Source organism: Zalophus californianus, chromosome 8 (assembly GCF_009762305.2).
Source record: "Zalophus californianus isolate mZalCal1 chromosome 8, mZalCal1.pri.v2, whole genome shotgun sequence".
NCBI lineage: Eukaryota > Metazoa > Chordata > Mammalia > Carnivora > Otariidae > Zalophus > Zalophus californianus.
In genome coordinates this window covers 71,871,946-71,886,820 of record NC_045602.1, presented here as the reverse complement: position 1 = coordinate 71,886,820, position 14,875 = coordinate 71,871,946, and positions in this window count along the sequence as shown.

Sequence of the window (14,875 nt, the reverse complement as noted above, 5' to 3'; positions counted from 1 at the left end):
TCAGCTGGTATGGAGTGGGGCCCAGGAGTCTGCATTTTTTAAGGGGGGGTGGGGCAGAGGGAGAGGGAGGGAGAGAGAGAGAGAACCTTGAGCAGTCTCCACACTCATCATGGAGCCTAACTAGGGGCTCAGTTTCACAACCCTGAGAGCATGACCTGAGCAGAAATCCAAAGTCGCTTGCCTAATCGACTGAGTCACAGAGGTGCCCCCAGGAGTCTGCATTTTATTTTATTTTATTTTATTTTTTAAAGATTTATTTATTTGAGAGAGAGAGAGAGCATGAGTGGGGGTGGTGGTGGTGGTGGAGGGGCAGAAGGAGAGAGAGAGAATATCAGGCAGACTCCCCACTGAGCAGGGAGCTGGAGGCTGGGCTCAGTTCTATTATATATATATATATATATATATATATATATATATATATATTAATAGTCACTCAGGTGGCCCTAAGGAGTCTGCGTTTTAACAAACTCCCCATGTAATTAAGATTCATGAGGTACCCAGAGCATAATTGGTGAAACACTAAAATGGAAATTTTAGAATTAAATTTACCTCGGGAAGACAAGCCTCAAGAATCCTTACTAAGGACTCTGAATGAAGCCTAAGAATTTTGATGCACTGTTAAAGAAACATGGCATATGTAAGCACAAGTATATAAATAGTAGTGTGCGTTTGTGTAAAATTGCTCAATTGGTTGTAATGCTGAGGCATTTTTTTTAAAGTAGCAATCAGTTTATTTTAATTTTTAAATTTAAATTTATTTTAATTTGTCGGGAGGGGGAGTGAACAATTTCACAAGATTATGGATCCTATTTTTCTTTTCTTTCTCTTTCTTTCTTTCTTTTTTTTTTAGAGGGGAATCCTATTCTTCTTTATGCCTGAATAGATCAGAACTCAGTAGCACTTGATGCCACACTAAGACATTGGAGTTGGAGGAAGTCAGGAAAATAATAATAATAAAAAAACCTCAAGTAGAATAGGCAAAATTTTCTGATTCTTGAACATATGTCCTGTTAGTATCATAACAGATATTTGTTCCTCTTGAAAGCAGTAGTTTTACCTGTCCCTCAGAAGAAAAGGTGATTGTAGGCAGAGGAAAAAAAATGTGTAAGGAAAGAAAAATACAGTTACCCCTGTGAGCTTCTCACCTTGCCATCTGGAACAAAACCAAACAAAACAAGAAAGGTGAACCCTGCAAGTTACACTTGGAAATTTTGTGCAGTTTGCTTGGAAATTTCGTTCTCCATTTCACTGTCTACATAGTGTGAAATCAGAGATGTGATCAGCTGTGCCCACCTCCAGCGCTGCTCTTGGGGCTTCTGTGGCCTTAGGAGGAACTAGCTAGAAGCTGCAGGCTAATGGGCGCCTGGGCCCTAGTCCTGGGGGTAGGTCTGGGAGTGGAGGGTGAGACCTTCCTGGGGCCTGAGACTCCCTCTCTAAAGCTGACACACTTTCTGGTCATGATGTTGCCCGAGGATGTGAATGAATTGGCGGTTGCCATCCTTGTCTCAGGAAAAAAGCCCATCTGCTCTGACAGTGACTAAAGCTACAGAGAGAAAAACAGAGATGAGAGACCAATGGGGGCAAACCATCTGAGGCCAGCACCTCCCTTGGACTTCCCAAGTAATGAGCCAATACATTTCCTCTTTTGCTTAATTAAGCTCGTTGGAGTTGAGTTTCAATTGCCGCCAAAATTTCTAACCTCTTTATCTCTACTGTGTGTGACCTTTCTTTGACCCACTACTTTCCCCACCTGCTCTCAGATAGGAAAGAAATAGAGTTTCTCTATTCTTACCTCCGTTATAGGACTCATCACAAACACAGTGGATTTTTTCTCCTTTGCATTGACAGTATTTATTGATGTACTTCTGGGACTAAACTGGTGGAGGGGGTGAATGAGCAAATGAATGAATGATGAATGAGTGAACAAAGAGGTAGTGGCATAGAGTCACATTCTTCTTCTTTTTAGAGAAGCTGCACTTTGCTAAATAATTCACCAAACATTTTCTTTCCATTTTAGAGAGGGCCTCCTGGTAAACTTGTGACCTTGGTGTAGACATCAAATTAGGTAGAGCCAACAGGAGGAAAGAGATAAAACTTTCTGAAATGATGAAATAAATCAACAAGGAAACAGGATTTGATTTTTTAAAAAATGGATGTAGAATTTATCGAAGTGTATGCCACAGGATACTGGTCGCCTGCCATGCTAATTGGCAGTATTTAGGGAAAAGGTATCAAAGCTGAAGAAATTTGGGAAAAACTGGGTTAAAAAAGTTAAACAAAATTTTGTACTAGACGATTTCTCAGAACTTTTAACACGCATTCTGAATCTCTAACAGGGCTACAGAGTATACGTGATGTTTCTCTGTAGATAGATGTTTCTTCAGGACACACTTTGAGAATACTGATTTGGGAATACACCTTGAGACAGCTGATTTATTCACAAATTTTCAGGTGTCTGACTTTTATGGCAAAGAACCCCTTCAACTGAACTGGAAGTCAGAACCTACCTTTGCATGGATATAATGTGTGAATTTGGTGGTGAGAGGAGAGATTGCCCTTATCTGTCTTCTTCTCCCTCCGTTCTTTCATGTGGATACTCAAGGTCTATAAATCCCAAAGTTATCAATATATCCCTCTCTCCATTTTAAAAAATGAAAATACAGCACAGGGAGGGAGCACATTGATTTGCTTATATCTTCATCTGACTTATTTACTTCCAGAATAATTTCTGAAGGTGCAGGGTGGTGGGAAGAACCAGGGTGTGTAGAGGTGTAGAGTTTAGGAGGTAGATGCAGCTCGTTTGAGGGGAGGGAGTTTCCACAGGAAGCTTCCTCCTATCAGAGCTCTGCCAGGATCCGTCCGTAGGCTTTGCCCTCAGATGCATTCAGAACACGGAGATGGGGACCTGGAGGGTGAAAAAAACCTCCTGGCTGCTTTAAGTGGAGGCAGCAGCCCCCTTCTCTTTCCTTCCCGCATTCATCCTGCCCCCCGGGGGGTGTGCAGTGTGGGGCTCTCCGGCCCGCTGAGACTTGGTTAGGGCTCCATTAGAGACGCACGTCTGTCAGCCTGCAGCTGCTAATATCTGTCTGATAATATCTGTCACACTGAATTATGCTTTCTGGACATCATGTGGCATGCAGACAGAGAGGTCAGTCATTACCCTAGGGCCTGCAAGGCCTGTATCAGAAAGGGAATCTCCTCCAAAGACTAGTTTGGAAGGAGCTGTCAGTAGGGAATTGTGCTCGTGGGGCTGACAGACCAGAAGAACGGATTTCAGCAAAAGGGGATCAGCAGGTACTGCAAGTGCTCTGCAAGATGGTGCGTGGGGTTTGAGGGACATCTGGCTGGAGGGACCTGGGAGGCAGCTTAACTGTCCTGGGGCCATGCAAGGGAAACTGAAAGGGGGGGAAATCACATTTGCGGGTTCCACATCAGCGGTTGTCAAAATCTTTTTTTTTTTTTTAAGATTTATTTCAGAGGGTGGGGGAGGGGCAGAGGAGAGGGAGAGAGAATCTTAAGCAGACTCCATGCTGAGCACAGAGCCTGATACGGGACTTGAACTCACGACCCTGAGAAACAACCTGAGCAGAAACCAACAGATGCTTAACCAGCTGCGCTACCCAGGTGCCCCAGGGGTTGTCAAACTTACACTCACTTGTGACAATTTGCTTAAGAAGCTGATTCGGAGGGGCACAACTTTGGGAGATTCTGCTTCTGTACATTTTGTGTCATCACAGGAAATGTGCATTTTAACAAAGTGTCTCAAGTGATTTCTTTTGAGAAGGGACCCCAATCTACCCTCGGAGAAGCAGTGCTCCAGATGAGATCCAGGGAGAGGATGTTGGAAGAGAAGGGGGACAGCCGGGGATATCTACCGCAGGGAGGAGGAGGAGGGATCAGGAGAGCCATCAGACAGGTTCCAGGAAAGGTGGGCAGAAGGCAGAATGGAAGGAATAGACCATCCATGCCAGCAACAAGACAAAGGATAGGTCAACACAAAGGAAAAGTCTATTCTTCCTTGAAATTAAAGATAGGAATCCTAAAGAAAATCCTACTTAGGACTTGACTTCTACCAAATTAGCCAAGAGAAAAGTCACTAAAAGGAAACACCAAATGGTAGAGAAATAATTGTAAAATAGATATGCTCACACATTTAAAACGATTTAAGGCTTTTGGGAAGCAATATGGTGATTCCCATCTAGACCAGGCATATGTACATACATACCCCTCCATCCAGGGATTCTAGAACTGAGAATTTTCCAAAGAAGATATTGAACAGAATAAAAATGCTGTGAGAATGAAGATGTTCAACATAGGAGTATTTCTATAAGAGAACCTAAATATTCAGCAAAATTACAGTGATTTAAATAAATTATGATTCACTCAATGAAATATGCTATAATTTATAATAATTTGGCTAATTTACAGACATAGAAAAGTTGGATAAGTCAAATAAAAAAGTGAGACTACAAGATAATGTTTACATTGTAAGTCCAGTAATGTAAACATGTTCCTTTGAGGAGAGAAGAACAGACACGTTTTCTGTCTGAGGCCCGTACCTCTAAATTGGGGCCATGCTCCGTGTGCCTGGTGACATCTAAAGCAAGCCTCAGATACCAGTTGGTGTTCTGAGCCATTACATGGTTCTTAGGTGGCCAGGGTAGCTCTGTAAACATCCTAAAGCCCTCCTCACTGGTTTGGTTTCCAAGTCTTCCTTCCAAACCTTGCTCTTTATGGAGCTTAGGATGCCAGCTGTGGTCCTCTGTACTTTATATCAGCCTCTGGTCTCTCTCACTCCTGGCTTTCACCTTCCCCCTAGACTCTGGCTTTCCCAGTTTCAGCCAATCTCAGGTAGTAACGTCCACCTGAACAGTCATAAAACGTGTTTAAGGTTTTACTTAAATTTTCTTTTTGCATCAGAAACTGCTAAAACTATCCAGATATAAAGCTATTCCTAATATTGAAAAATATAATATTTTCATATTCCTCCCTCATCTAAAACCCTGGCATTTGCTTCATTTCTAAATAATATACTTTTATAGCTATCTGTTTTAATTCTCTATTGCTGTATAATAAACTACCACAGACTGAGCCGCCTAAGACAGCACATTTTTGTTATTACACACTTTCTGTGGGTCAGGAGTTTGGGTGGACAGGGTCAGGGAGAGGATCTGGTGGCCTAATATCTCTGGATATAGACCTTCCACGAAGAGAGCTGTTTTTAGCTCCACATTGTACCCCCAACCCCCACCCTCAACTTCTGCAGTAAGTTGCGTCTCCCAAGTCCTGAGACTTTCTAGATCTGCTGGTGGAATTGGCTTAATGCTTATCAGCATTCCTTTCTGCTTGGCTTTTGGGTCACACTGCTTACATCAGCCACTGCTCCTCCATCTGCTTGTTATCTTCCAAATATTTGTTGAAATCTTTCACCTGCAGTCTTCCAAGAAGCAGATTCCAAGATGATACCAAATGCTCACAGATTTTATTAGGGAATCCCCTGTGTGAGAGAAAGCGGGGAGGGAGCCATGGAAGGCTGAGAGAGCATCACCCAGAGATGACAATGAGGGAGAGAAGGAAAGAAGCCTGGGTGGAAGCCACCTAGACCACAGTGCAGTCTGAGGCAGTTCAGCAGGGCTGGCAGGAACCCTTGAACCAAAGGGGACTGAGGAGGAGTCCTGGGTCTCCTGGGAATGTCCATGCTCAGTCATTAGGTGAGAGCAGCCCTGGGGAAGCAGGGCCTGGACCCAGACTCAGCTGTGGATCTTATGTGGGTTTCAGAGCCAGGCAGTCGGGCCCTTGGTCAATTACACTCCTACAGACGGAGGCCTGAGCAGTCTTATCCCTGCCACAAACTATTTCTTCTCTCACTCCCTTAATCTTTTGGATGATTCCTTTTTTGCAGGGTAGAGTGGAGAGAGTGTATTTTAAAAAAAAATCCTTATTACATTTTAGTGACATCCAGGAAAGGAAAGGAAATAGATGGGTGTAGTTCTGTGTTCACTTGTTTTCAGCCATTTAAAATAATTCTCTCCAAAATCTACATAACATATTTATACTTTTAAAGAAAGTTTAAAGAAGAAGGAAAAGGTGATCTGAAGAGCCATATGCAGAAAGCTGGAGGAGGATAGGGTCTGAAAAGGCTGTGGGACTTGCTAACTAGGGGGTTGGCAGACTTACTGCTGGTTCCACAGTTTTGGCGGTAACAGCCAGCGGGGAAGAGACTGAGGATGAGTAGGCAAAGGCCAGTCTGTCAAGAAGTCAGGTGGCAAAAAGAAGAGGAAGCGAGAGTTACTGTAGGAGTGGGCTGGGTAAAGGGAAGGGAGATCCTAACAGGCTCTTAGTAGACATAAAAAAGAGCCAGAATGGAGGGAGAGATAGAGGACGCAAATAAGAAAGGACATCATGAACATGGTCTAAGAGGAGGCAGGAGAGGGGATGGGATCAAGAATGCATGTGGAGGGCTAGTTACAATAGCAAGAGGGATACCTCGCCCTCAGAGATAGGAGCAATGGCAGGAGGGGTGTGCACACATGAGAGAGGTTTCAGTGGTGTATCAGTTAGGATTGCCTTTAACTGCTTTTTGCTGTGGCTTAAATAAGTAGGGGTTTAGGTGGTAGGCAGACCAGAGCAGGTATGACAGCAATAAGATGCTGCCAAGGACTCAAGATTTGTCCATCTTTCTGTTCCATCTTGCTCCATGAATGAATGAATGGGCAAAATATTGGGAGATAACTGCAATATTCTCATTAGGACTTTTCTCTCTCAATGGAAAACAATGCGAATGACCAAACCATGGCACTTTGTTTAAATAATCTGGTATGTTAACAAACTGAGTATCACATGGCTTTTTAAAAATATGTAAATGAGGTAGGAATGCAAAAAAAAAATCTAGATTCTGAAACGTTAACTAAAATAAAACCTTAAAATACTATGGGTACATTCATTGCAATTATGAAAAGTTATATCTGCAATATTAAAGCAAGGAGAGACCATTGTATCTTGACACTAGTTTAGGTTTTATGGTGAAAAGGGCTGGGATTTTTCTTTCTTGATGATTCTGCTTGTATTTCACCATCAGGTTGTTGATATGTAATTACAAAATTAGAAAGCCCATATAGAACAGTCCTTAAGCAACTCTAGAAGAAAGGCACTCCAAAAACACAAGCACGGGCATCAAAATATTATCACATCGTGAACACACACCAGGATGGTCATTAAATTCTGATAACTAGGTTCCAGTTGGGATGTTGGTGTGATGAATCTGTGAATGAATCTGCTTGTTGTGGTCAGCCCGCACCGAGGACTAACTTAGGTTTTTGGGGGGCTGCGGGAGGGGTGTAATATGTGGTTATCACCTATGTGGTTCAAGAATGCCTCTTCCCCAAATCTCTCTCTACCTCCTGCTCAGGTCTGCGGTTCTTCTGGGGAACAATGCTTTCTTCTGTTCAAGGAGAGGCACTGTGACCTTCACACTGCATGTAAATGATTATGTTTCTCTAAAGGAGAGCTGTCAATATCTGTGAAGGGGAAAGAAAAGGGGGGAGGGGCTGGATGCACTGAAATCTAGCCCCTTCCTAAACATGCTGAGGATGAATCTAAAATCTCACTTCAAACGACCTTCCGTCCCTCACTCCTGAATGCTCTCCCCTCCTCTTACTGCGCAGACTCACAGCGCTGGAGGGGCTGGGCTCGGCCCTCCGATTTATCCTCCTGCCTCTGTCGGTAGCTTTAAGTCATCCCAGCGAAGCAAGTTCCTCCTATTGTTGGGCACCAGAAGAGGATGTTCTTCAACATCCTTCTAGCATACGTTCTTTGTCTGACAAGACTCACCCCCAGAAAGGGTTCCTTAAGCGACACTTTCGAAACTAAATTCCTCACCTGCCGTGTAACAGCCTGCGACTTGTTGGATGGCCATCAGAGATTCAGAAGCCTTCCTCATAGCCCCTTCAGAGTTGTTATCCGGCAGCTCTGACTAGGTGAGGGGTTATCTAACCGTCCTTTCCTAACACTGTGCTCAGCCACCTAGGAGCTCAGAGGCTGATGGGCAGACACTCCTTCTAGGTCTGGAAAATGAGGAGAGCAATATTCACCCCTCTTCTCTTTATATGCACCTTGTAAAGACCCATGAGATGATATGCATAAAAGTACTTGGGGCAGTATAAACAAGCTCAAGGTATTATCTACATCCTTCTCATTTTTCCCTTGAGTCTTTGCTGTTGTCGGAGACTCCTCTGCTTCTCCAGCACTGACTTGGGCATCTCATGGCATTACGGGCAGGAGCCCTGAGCCCTCCAGCGGCGCCTGCTCCTGCCCGCTAGCTGGCTGCTCTGTGCCGTCCACAGCACGGAGGCCCTCGGGTTGGTCCTTTCCCTTACCTCCTTTGCACACTTGCCCAATCCTTAGAGGCATGTTGTTCTCAACTGGGGTTGTATCTCCCCTTCCTCCCTTCCCAGCAGAGGACATTTGGCAATGTCTGGAATAATTTTTGATTATCATAATAGTGGGTAGGGGCCAGGGATGCTGCCAAACATCTGGTGATATATGACAGGCTCTGACAAAGAAGTCTGGCCCGAAATGTCAATAGTGCTGAGGATGAGAAATTCTGTTATAGATTAAAGCTCACATATTCTTTTTTAAAAATTTTATTGTTATGTTAGTCACCATACAATACATCATTAGTTTTTGATGTGGTGATCCACGATCCATATATATTTCGTATAACACCCAGTGTTCCATGCAGTACGTGCCTCCTTAATACCCATCACCAGGCTAACCAATCCCCCCTCCCCCTCCCCTCTAAAACCCTGTTTGTTTCTCAAACTCCATAGTCCCTCATGGTTCATCTCCCCCTCCGATTCCCCCCCTTCATTTTTCCCTTCCTTGTCCTAATGTCCTCCATGCTGTTCCTTATGTTCCACAAATAAGTGAAACCATATGATAATTGACTTTCTCTGCTTGACTTATTTCACTTAGCATGAACTCCTCCAGTCCCATCCATGTTGATGTAAAAGTTGGGTATTCATCCTTTCTGATGGCTGAGTAATATTCCATTGTATATATGGACCACATCTTCTTTATCCATTCATCTGTTGAAGGGCATCTCGACTCTTTCCACAGTTTGGCTATTGCGGACATTGCCGCTAGGAATGTTGCGGTGCATATGGCCCTTCTTTTCACTACATCTGTGTCCTTGGGGTAAATACCCAGGAGTGCAATTGCTGGGTCATAGGGTAGCTCTATTTTTAAATTTTTGAGGAACCTCCACATTGTTCTCCAAAGTGGCTGTACCAACTTGCATTCCCACCAACAGTGTAAGAGGGTTCCCCTTTCTCCACAACCTCTCCAACATTTGTTGTTTCTTTCCCTGTCCATTTTTGCCATTCTAACTGGTGTAAGGTGGTATCTCAATGTGGTTTTGATTTGAATTTCCCTGATGGCTAATGATGATGAACATTTTTTCATGTGTCTGTTAGCCATTTGTATGTCTTCTTCAGAGAAGTGTCTTTTCATATCTTCTGCCCACTTTTTGACTTGATTATTTGTTTTTTGGGTGTTGAGTTTGAGCAGTTCTTTATAGATCTTGGATACCAGCCCTTTATCTGTAGTGTCATTTGCAAATACCTTCTCCCATTCTGTGGGTTGCCTCTTTGTTTTGTTGACTGTTTCCTGTGCTGTGCAGAAGCTTTTTATCTTGATGAAGTCCCAAAAGTTCATTTTTGCTTTTGTTTCACTAGCTTTTGGAGATGTATCTTGAAAGAAGTTGCTGTGAATGATGTCAAAGAGGTTACTGCCTATGTTCTCCTCTAGGATTTTGATGGATTCCTGTCTCACATTGAGGTCTTTTCATTCACTTTGAATTTATCTTTGTGAATGGTGTCAGAATGGTCGAGTTTCATTCTTCTGCACGTGGCTGTCCAATTTTCCCAGCACCATTTATTGAAGAGACTGTCTTTTTTCCATTTCATGTTTTTTCCTGCTTTGTCAAAGATTATTTGACCATAGAGTTGAGGCTCCATATCTGGGTTCTCTATTCTGTTCCATTGGTCTATATGTCTGTTTTTGTGCCAGTACCATGCTGTCTTGGTGATCATAGCTTTGTAATATAGCTTGAAATCGGGCAACGTGATGCCCCCAGCTTTGTTTTTCTTTTTCAACATTTCCTTGGCGATTCAGGGTCTTTTCTGATTCCATACAAATTTTAGGATTGTTTGTTCCAGCACTTTGAAAAATGTCATTGGAATTTTGATCGGGATGGCAATGAAGGTATAGATTGCTCTGGGTAGCATAGACATTTTAACAATGTTTGTTCTTCCGATCCATGAACATGGAATATTTTTCTGTCTTTTTGTGTCTTCTTCAATTTCTTTCATGAGTGTTCTGTAGTTCCTAGAGTATAGATCCTTTACCTCTTTGGTTAGGTTTATTCCGAGGTATCTTACGGTTTTCGGTGCTATTGTAAATGGGATCGTTTCTCTAATTTCTCTTTCTACAGTTGCGTTGTTAGTGTATAAGAAAGCAACTGATTTTTGTGCATTGATTTTGTATCCTGCCACATTACTGAATTGCTGTATGAGTTCTAGTAATTTGGGGGTGGAGTCTTTTGGGTTTTCCACATAAAGTATCATGTCTTCTGCGAAAAGAGAGAGTTTGACTTCTCCTTTGCCAATTTGAATACCTTTTATTTCTTTTTGTTGTCTGATTGCTGTTGCTAGGACTTCTGGTACTATGTTGAACAATAGTGGCGAGAGTGGGCATCCTTGACGTGTTCCTGATCTTAAGGGAAAGGCTCTCAGCTTTTCCCCATTGAGGGTGATATTCATTGTGGGTTTTTCATAGATGGATTTTATGAACTTGAGGAATGTTCCCTCTATCCCTATACTCTGAAGAATTTTAATCAGGAAAGGATGTTGTATTTTGTCAGATGCTTTTTCTGCCTCAACTGAGAGGACCATATAGTTCTTCTCCCTCCTCTTATTAATGTGTTCTATCACATTGATTGATTTGCGAATGTTGAACCACCCTTGCATCCCAGGGATAAATCCCACTTGGTCGTGGTGGATGATCCTTTTAATGTATTGTTGGATCCTATTAGCTAGGATTTTGGAATCCATATTCATCAGGGATATCGGTCTGAAATTCTCCTTTCTGATAGGGTCTTTGCCTGGTTTGGGGATTAAGGTAATGCTGGCCTCATAGAATGAGTTTGGAAGTTTTCCTTTTGTTTCTATTTTTTGAAACAGTTTCAGTAGAATAGGTATTATTTCTTCTTTGAATGTTTGGTAGAATTCCCCAGGGAATCCATCAGGTCCTGGACTCTTGTTTTTTTGGGAGGTTTTTGATCACTGCTTCAGTCTGGTTACTGGTTATTGGCCTATTCAGGTTGTCAATTTCTTCCTGTTTCAGTCTTGGCAGCTTATAGGTTTCCAGAAAGGCCTCCATTTCATCCAGATTGCTCAGTTTATTGGCATATAGTTGTTGATAATAATTTCTAGTAATTGTTTCCATTTCCTTGGTGTTAGTCGTGATCTCTCCCCTTTCATTCATAATTTTATTGATTTGGGTCCTTTCTCTTTTCTTTTGGATAAGTCTGGCCAGTAGTTTATCGATCTTATTAAATCTTTCAAAGAACCAACTTCTAGTTTCGTTGATCTGATCTAGTGTGTTTCTGGTTTTTAATTCATTGATTCCTGCTCTTATTTTAATTATTTCTCTTCTAATCCGTGGCTTAGGCATCGTTTGTTACTTTTTCTCTAGTTCTTTAAAGTGTAGAGTTAGTTGGTGAATTCGGGATTTTTCTATTTTTTTGAGTGAGGCTTGGATGGCTATGTATTTCCCCCTTAGGACCAACTTTGTAGTATCCCATAGGTTTTGGACCGATGTGTTTTCGTTCTCATTGGTTTCCATGAGTTGTTTAAGTTCTTCTTTGATTTCCTGGTTGACCCAAACATTCTTGAGCAGAGTGGTCTTTAGCTTCCAAGTGTTTGAATTTCTGCCAAATTTTTTCTTGTGATTGAGTTCCAGTTTTAAAGCATTGTGCTCTGAGAATATGCAGGGAATAATCTCAATCTTTTGGTATCAGTTGAGACCTGATTTGTGACCCAGTATGTGGTGTATTCTGGAGAAAGTTCCATGTGCGCTCGAGAAGAATGATATTCTGTTGTTTTAGGGTGGAATGTTCTGTAAATATCTATGGAGTCCATCTGGTCCAGTGTATCATTCAAAGCTCTTGTTTCCTTGTTGATTTTCTGCTTAGATGATCTGTCCATTGCTGAGAGTGGAGTATTGAGGTCTCCTACAATTAACGTATTGTTATCAGTATGACTCTTTATTTTGGTTAACAGTTGGCTTATGTAGATGGCTGCTCCCATGTTGGGGGCATGGATATTTACAATTGTTAGATCTTCTTGTTGGATAGACCCTTTAAGAATGATATAGTGTCCTTCTGTGTCTCTAATTACAGACTTTAGTTTAAAATCTAATTTGTCTGATATAAGAATTGCTACCCCAGCTTTCTTTGAGATCCACTGGCATGGAAGATGGATCTCTATCCCTTCACTTTCAGTCTGGATGTACCTTTAGGTTCAAAATGAGTCTCTTGTAGGCAGCATATGGATGGGTCCTGTCTTTTTATCCAATCTGCAACCCTGTGCCGTTTTATGGGAGCATTTAGGCCATTCACATTGAGAGTGATTATTGAAAGATAGGAATTAATTGTCATCATGTTGCCTGTGGAGACGTTGTTTTAATAGATTGTCCCTGTAAATTTCTGTTGTATATCACTCTTGGGGTCTTTCTCCTTTTACAGAACCCCCCTTAATATTTCTTGCAGGGCCGGCTTAGTGGTCACGACATATTCTTTCAGTTTCTGCTGGTCATGGAAGCTCTGCATCTCTCCATCCATTCTAAATGACAGCCTTGCCAGATAAAGTATTCTTGGCTGCATGTTCTTCTCATTTAGTACTCTGAATATGTCTTGCCAGGCCTTTCTGGCTTGCCAGGTCTCTGTGGATAGGTCGGACGTTATTCTGATATTCCTCCCTCTGTACGTAAGGAATCTCTTCTCCCTAACTGCCCTTAAGATGGCTTCCTTGGTTCTAAGATTTGCAAGTTTTACTATTACATGGCGGGTGTTGGCCTGTTTTCCTTGATCTTGGGAGGGGTCCTCTCTGCCTCTAGGACGCAAATGTTTGTTTCATTCCCCAGATTAGGGAAGTTCTCAGCTACGATTTGCTCAAATACATCTTCTAGTCCTCTCTCTCCACTCCCTCCAGGATTCCAGTTATTCTGACATTGGAACACTTCATGATGTCACTTATTTCTCTGATTCTATTTTCCTGGATTCTGAGTTGTTTTTCCCTGGCCTCCTCTTTTCCCTTTTTCTCTATTATATTGTCTTCCAGGTCGCTTATTCGTTCTTCTGCCTCACTTACCCTAGTTTTAGATTATCTAGATTGGATTGGATCTCATCGATAGCATTTTTAAGTTCTGCCAATTCAGCTTTCATTCCTGCCCTTAGAGACTCTATGTTACCATTAATTGATTTCTCCATTCTAGCCATTGTCTTCACAATTGCTAGCCTGAATTCCATCTCCGACATCTTGGTTATATCTGCATCCATTTGTAAATCTGCAGCATAAGTCATAATCTCTGAATCTTTTCTATTTTGGGGGTTCCTCCTCCTCATCCTTCTGTTGTTGGGTATTTGAGGGAATGTATAGAGTCCAAATTATTGACTAGAACCCAAGCAAGATGCATCTGTTTTCTTGGGATCTTAGGGTTGCTGGCCTCTTGTTTTCCCAGCCTGTCTTCTGGGGGAGGGGCCTGCCGTGCTGTTACTCAGGCAACCCTGTTTGGGCGGAGTTGCCCTGTCCCCTGGTGGCGGGGGATGGGCTCAGTGGGAATCAGTTTTTGGGGCTTTTGTTCTCTGGCAGCTTTCCCTGGTGGCTTTCTGCGTCTCTTCCGCGAGTCAGAGCAGAAGAGACCGTTTCCAACCCTCTGCCTCAGAGCAGGGAGACTGCAGTCTGTTCTTCAGTGAGCTCTCCAGGCCACACTGTCTCTGTTTCTGTCCATGCTGCTATAAACTGCAGCGGCCTGGGTTGTGCGCCCCTCTGCAGCGCCCCCAGTCCTACCTCCAGCTCGGGGCACGTCTCTGCCCTTTGTGCTTCTAAAACTGCCAGCCCTTCCCAATTCACACATGCGAGCCCGCCGCTCCGGTTTCCATCCCGGGGACTGCCCTAAAGTCCTTCACCGGCCGCTACCGGTCTGCAAGTCTGTGCCCGTCCCCAGTGTGCGAGGCTGTCGCTCACCGGCAGTGTAGGATCCCCATGGCCAGGCACCCTCCCGCTGCCATTTATCCTCTGATATCTGCTTGCAGAATCACGGCTCCCCGCTTCATACCTCGAAACCAACTGCCTGCGATATTCTGTTTGTAGAGATCCAGATCTTCTTACATCTCAGGCTGGATTTGTGGGTGCTCAGAGTGTTCTGGTAGATATCCAGCTCAATTCCAGGGACCTGTTGAAATAGGGTCCCCTACTCCTCCGCCATCTTTCCTTCTCACATATTCTTTTTTTTAAGAGCCTTATCAAGATCTAATTGATACACAATAACATGTACCTGTTTAAAGTGTATGATTTAATGTGTTTGACATCACCACATGTGAAGCCATCACTACAATCAAGAAAATGAACATATCCGGCACCACCAAAAGCTTCCCCCATCCTTTTTTAATTTAGACCTCTGCTTTCCACCCATTCCACCCTCTCATCCCCAATCACTGATTTGCTTTCTATCACTATAGATTAGTTTGCATATTCTAGAATCTTATATAAATGGAATTATACAGCATATACTCTTTTTTTTTCTGGCTTCTTTC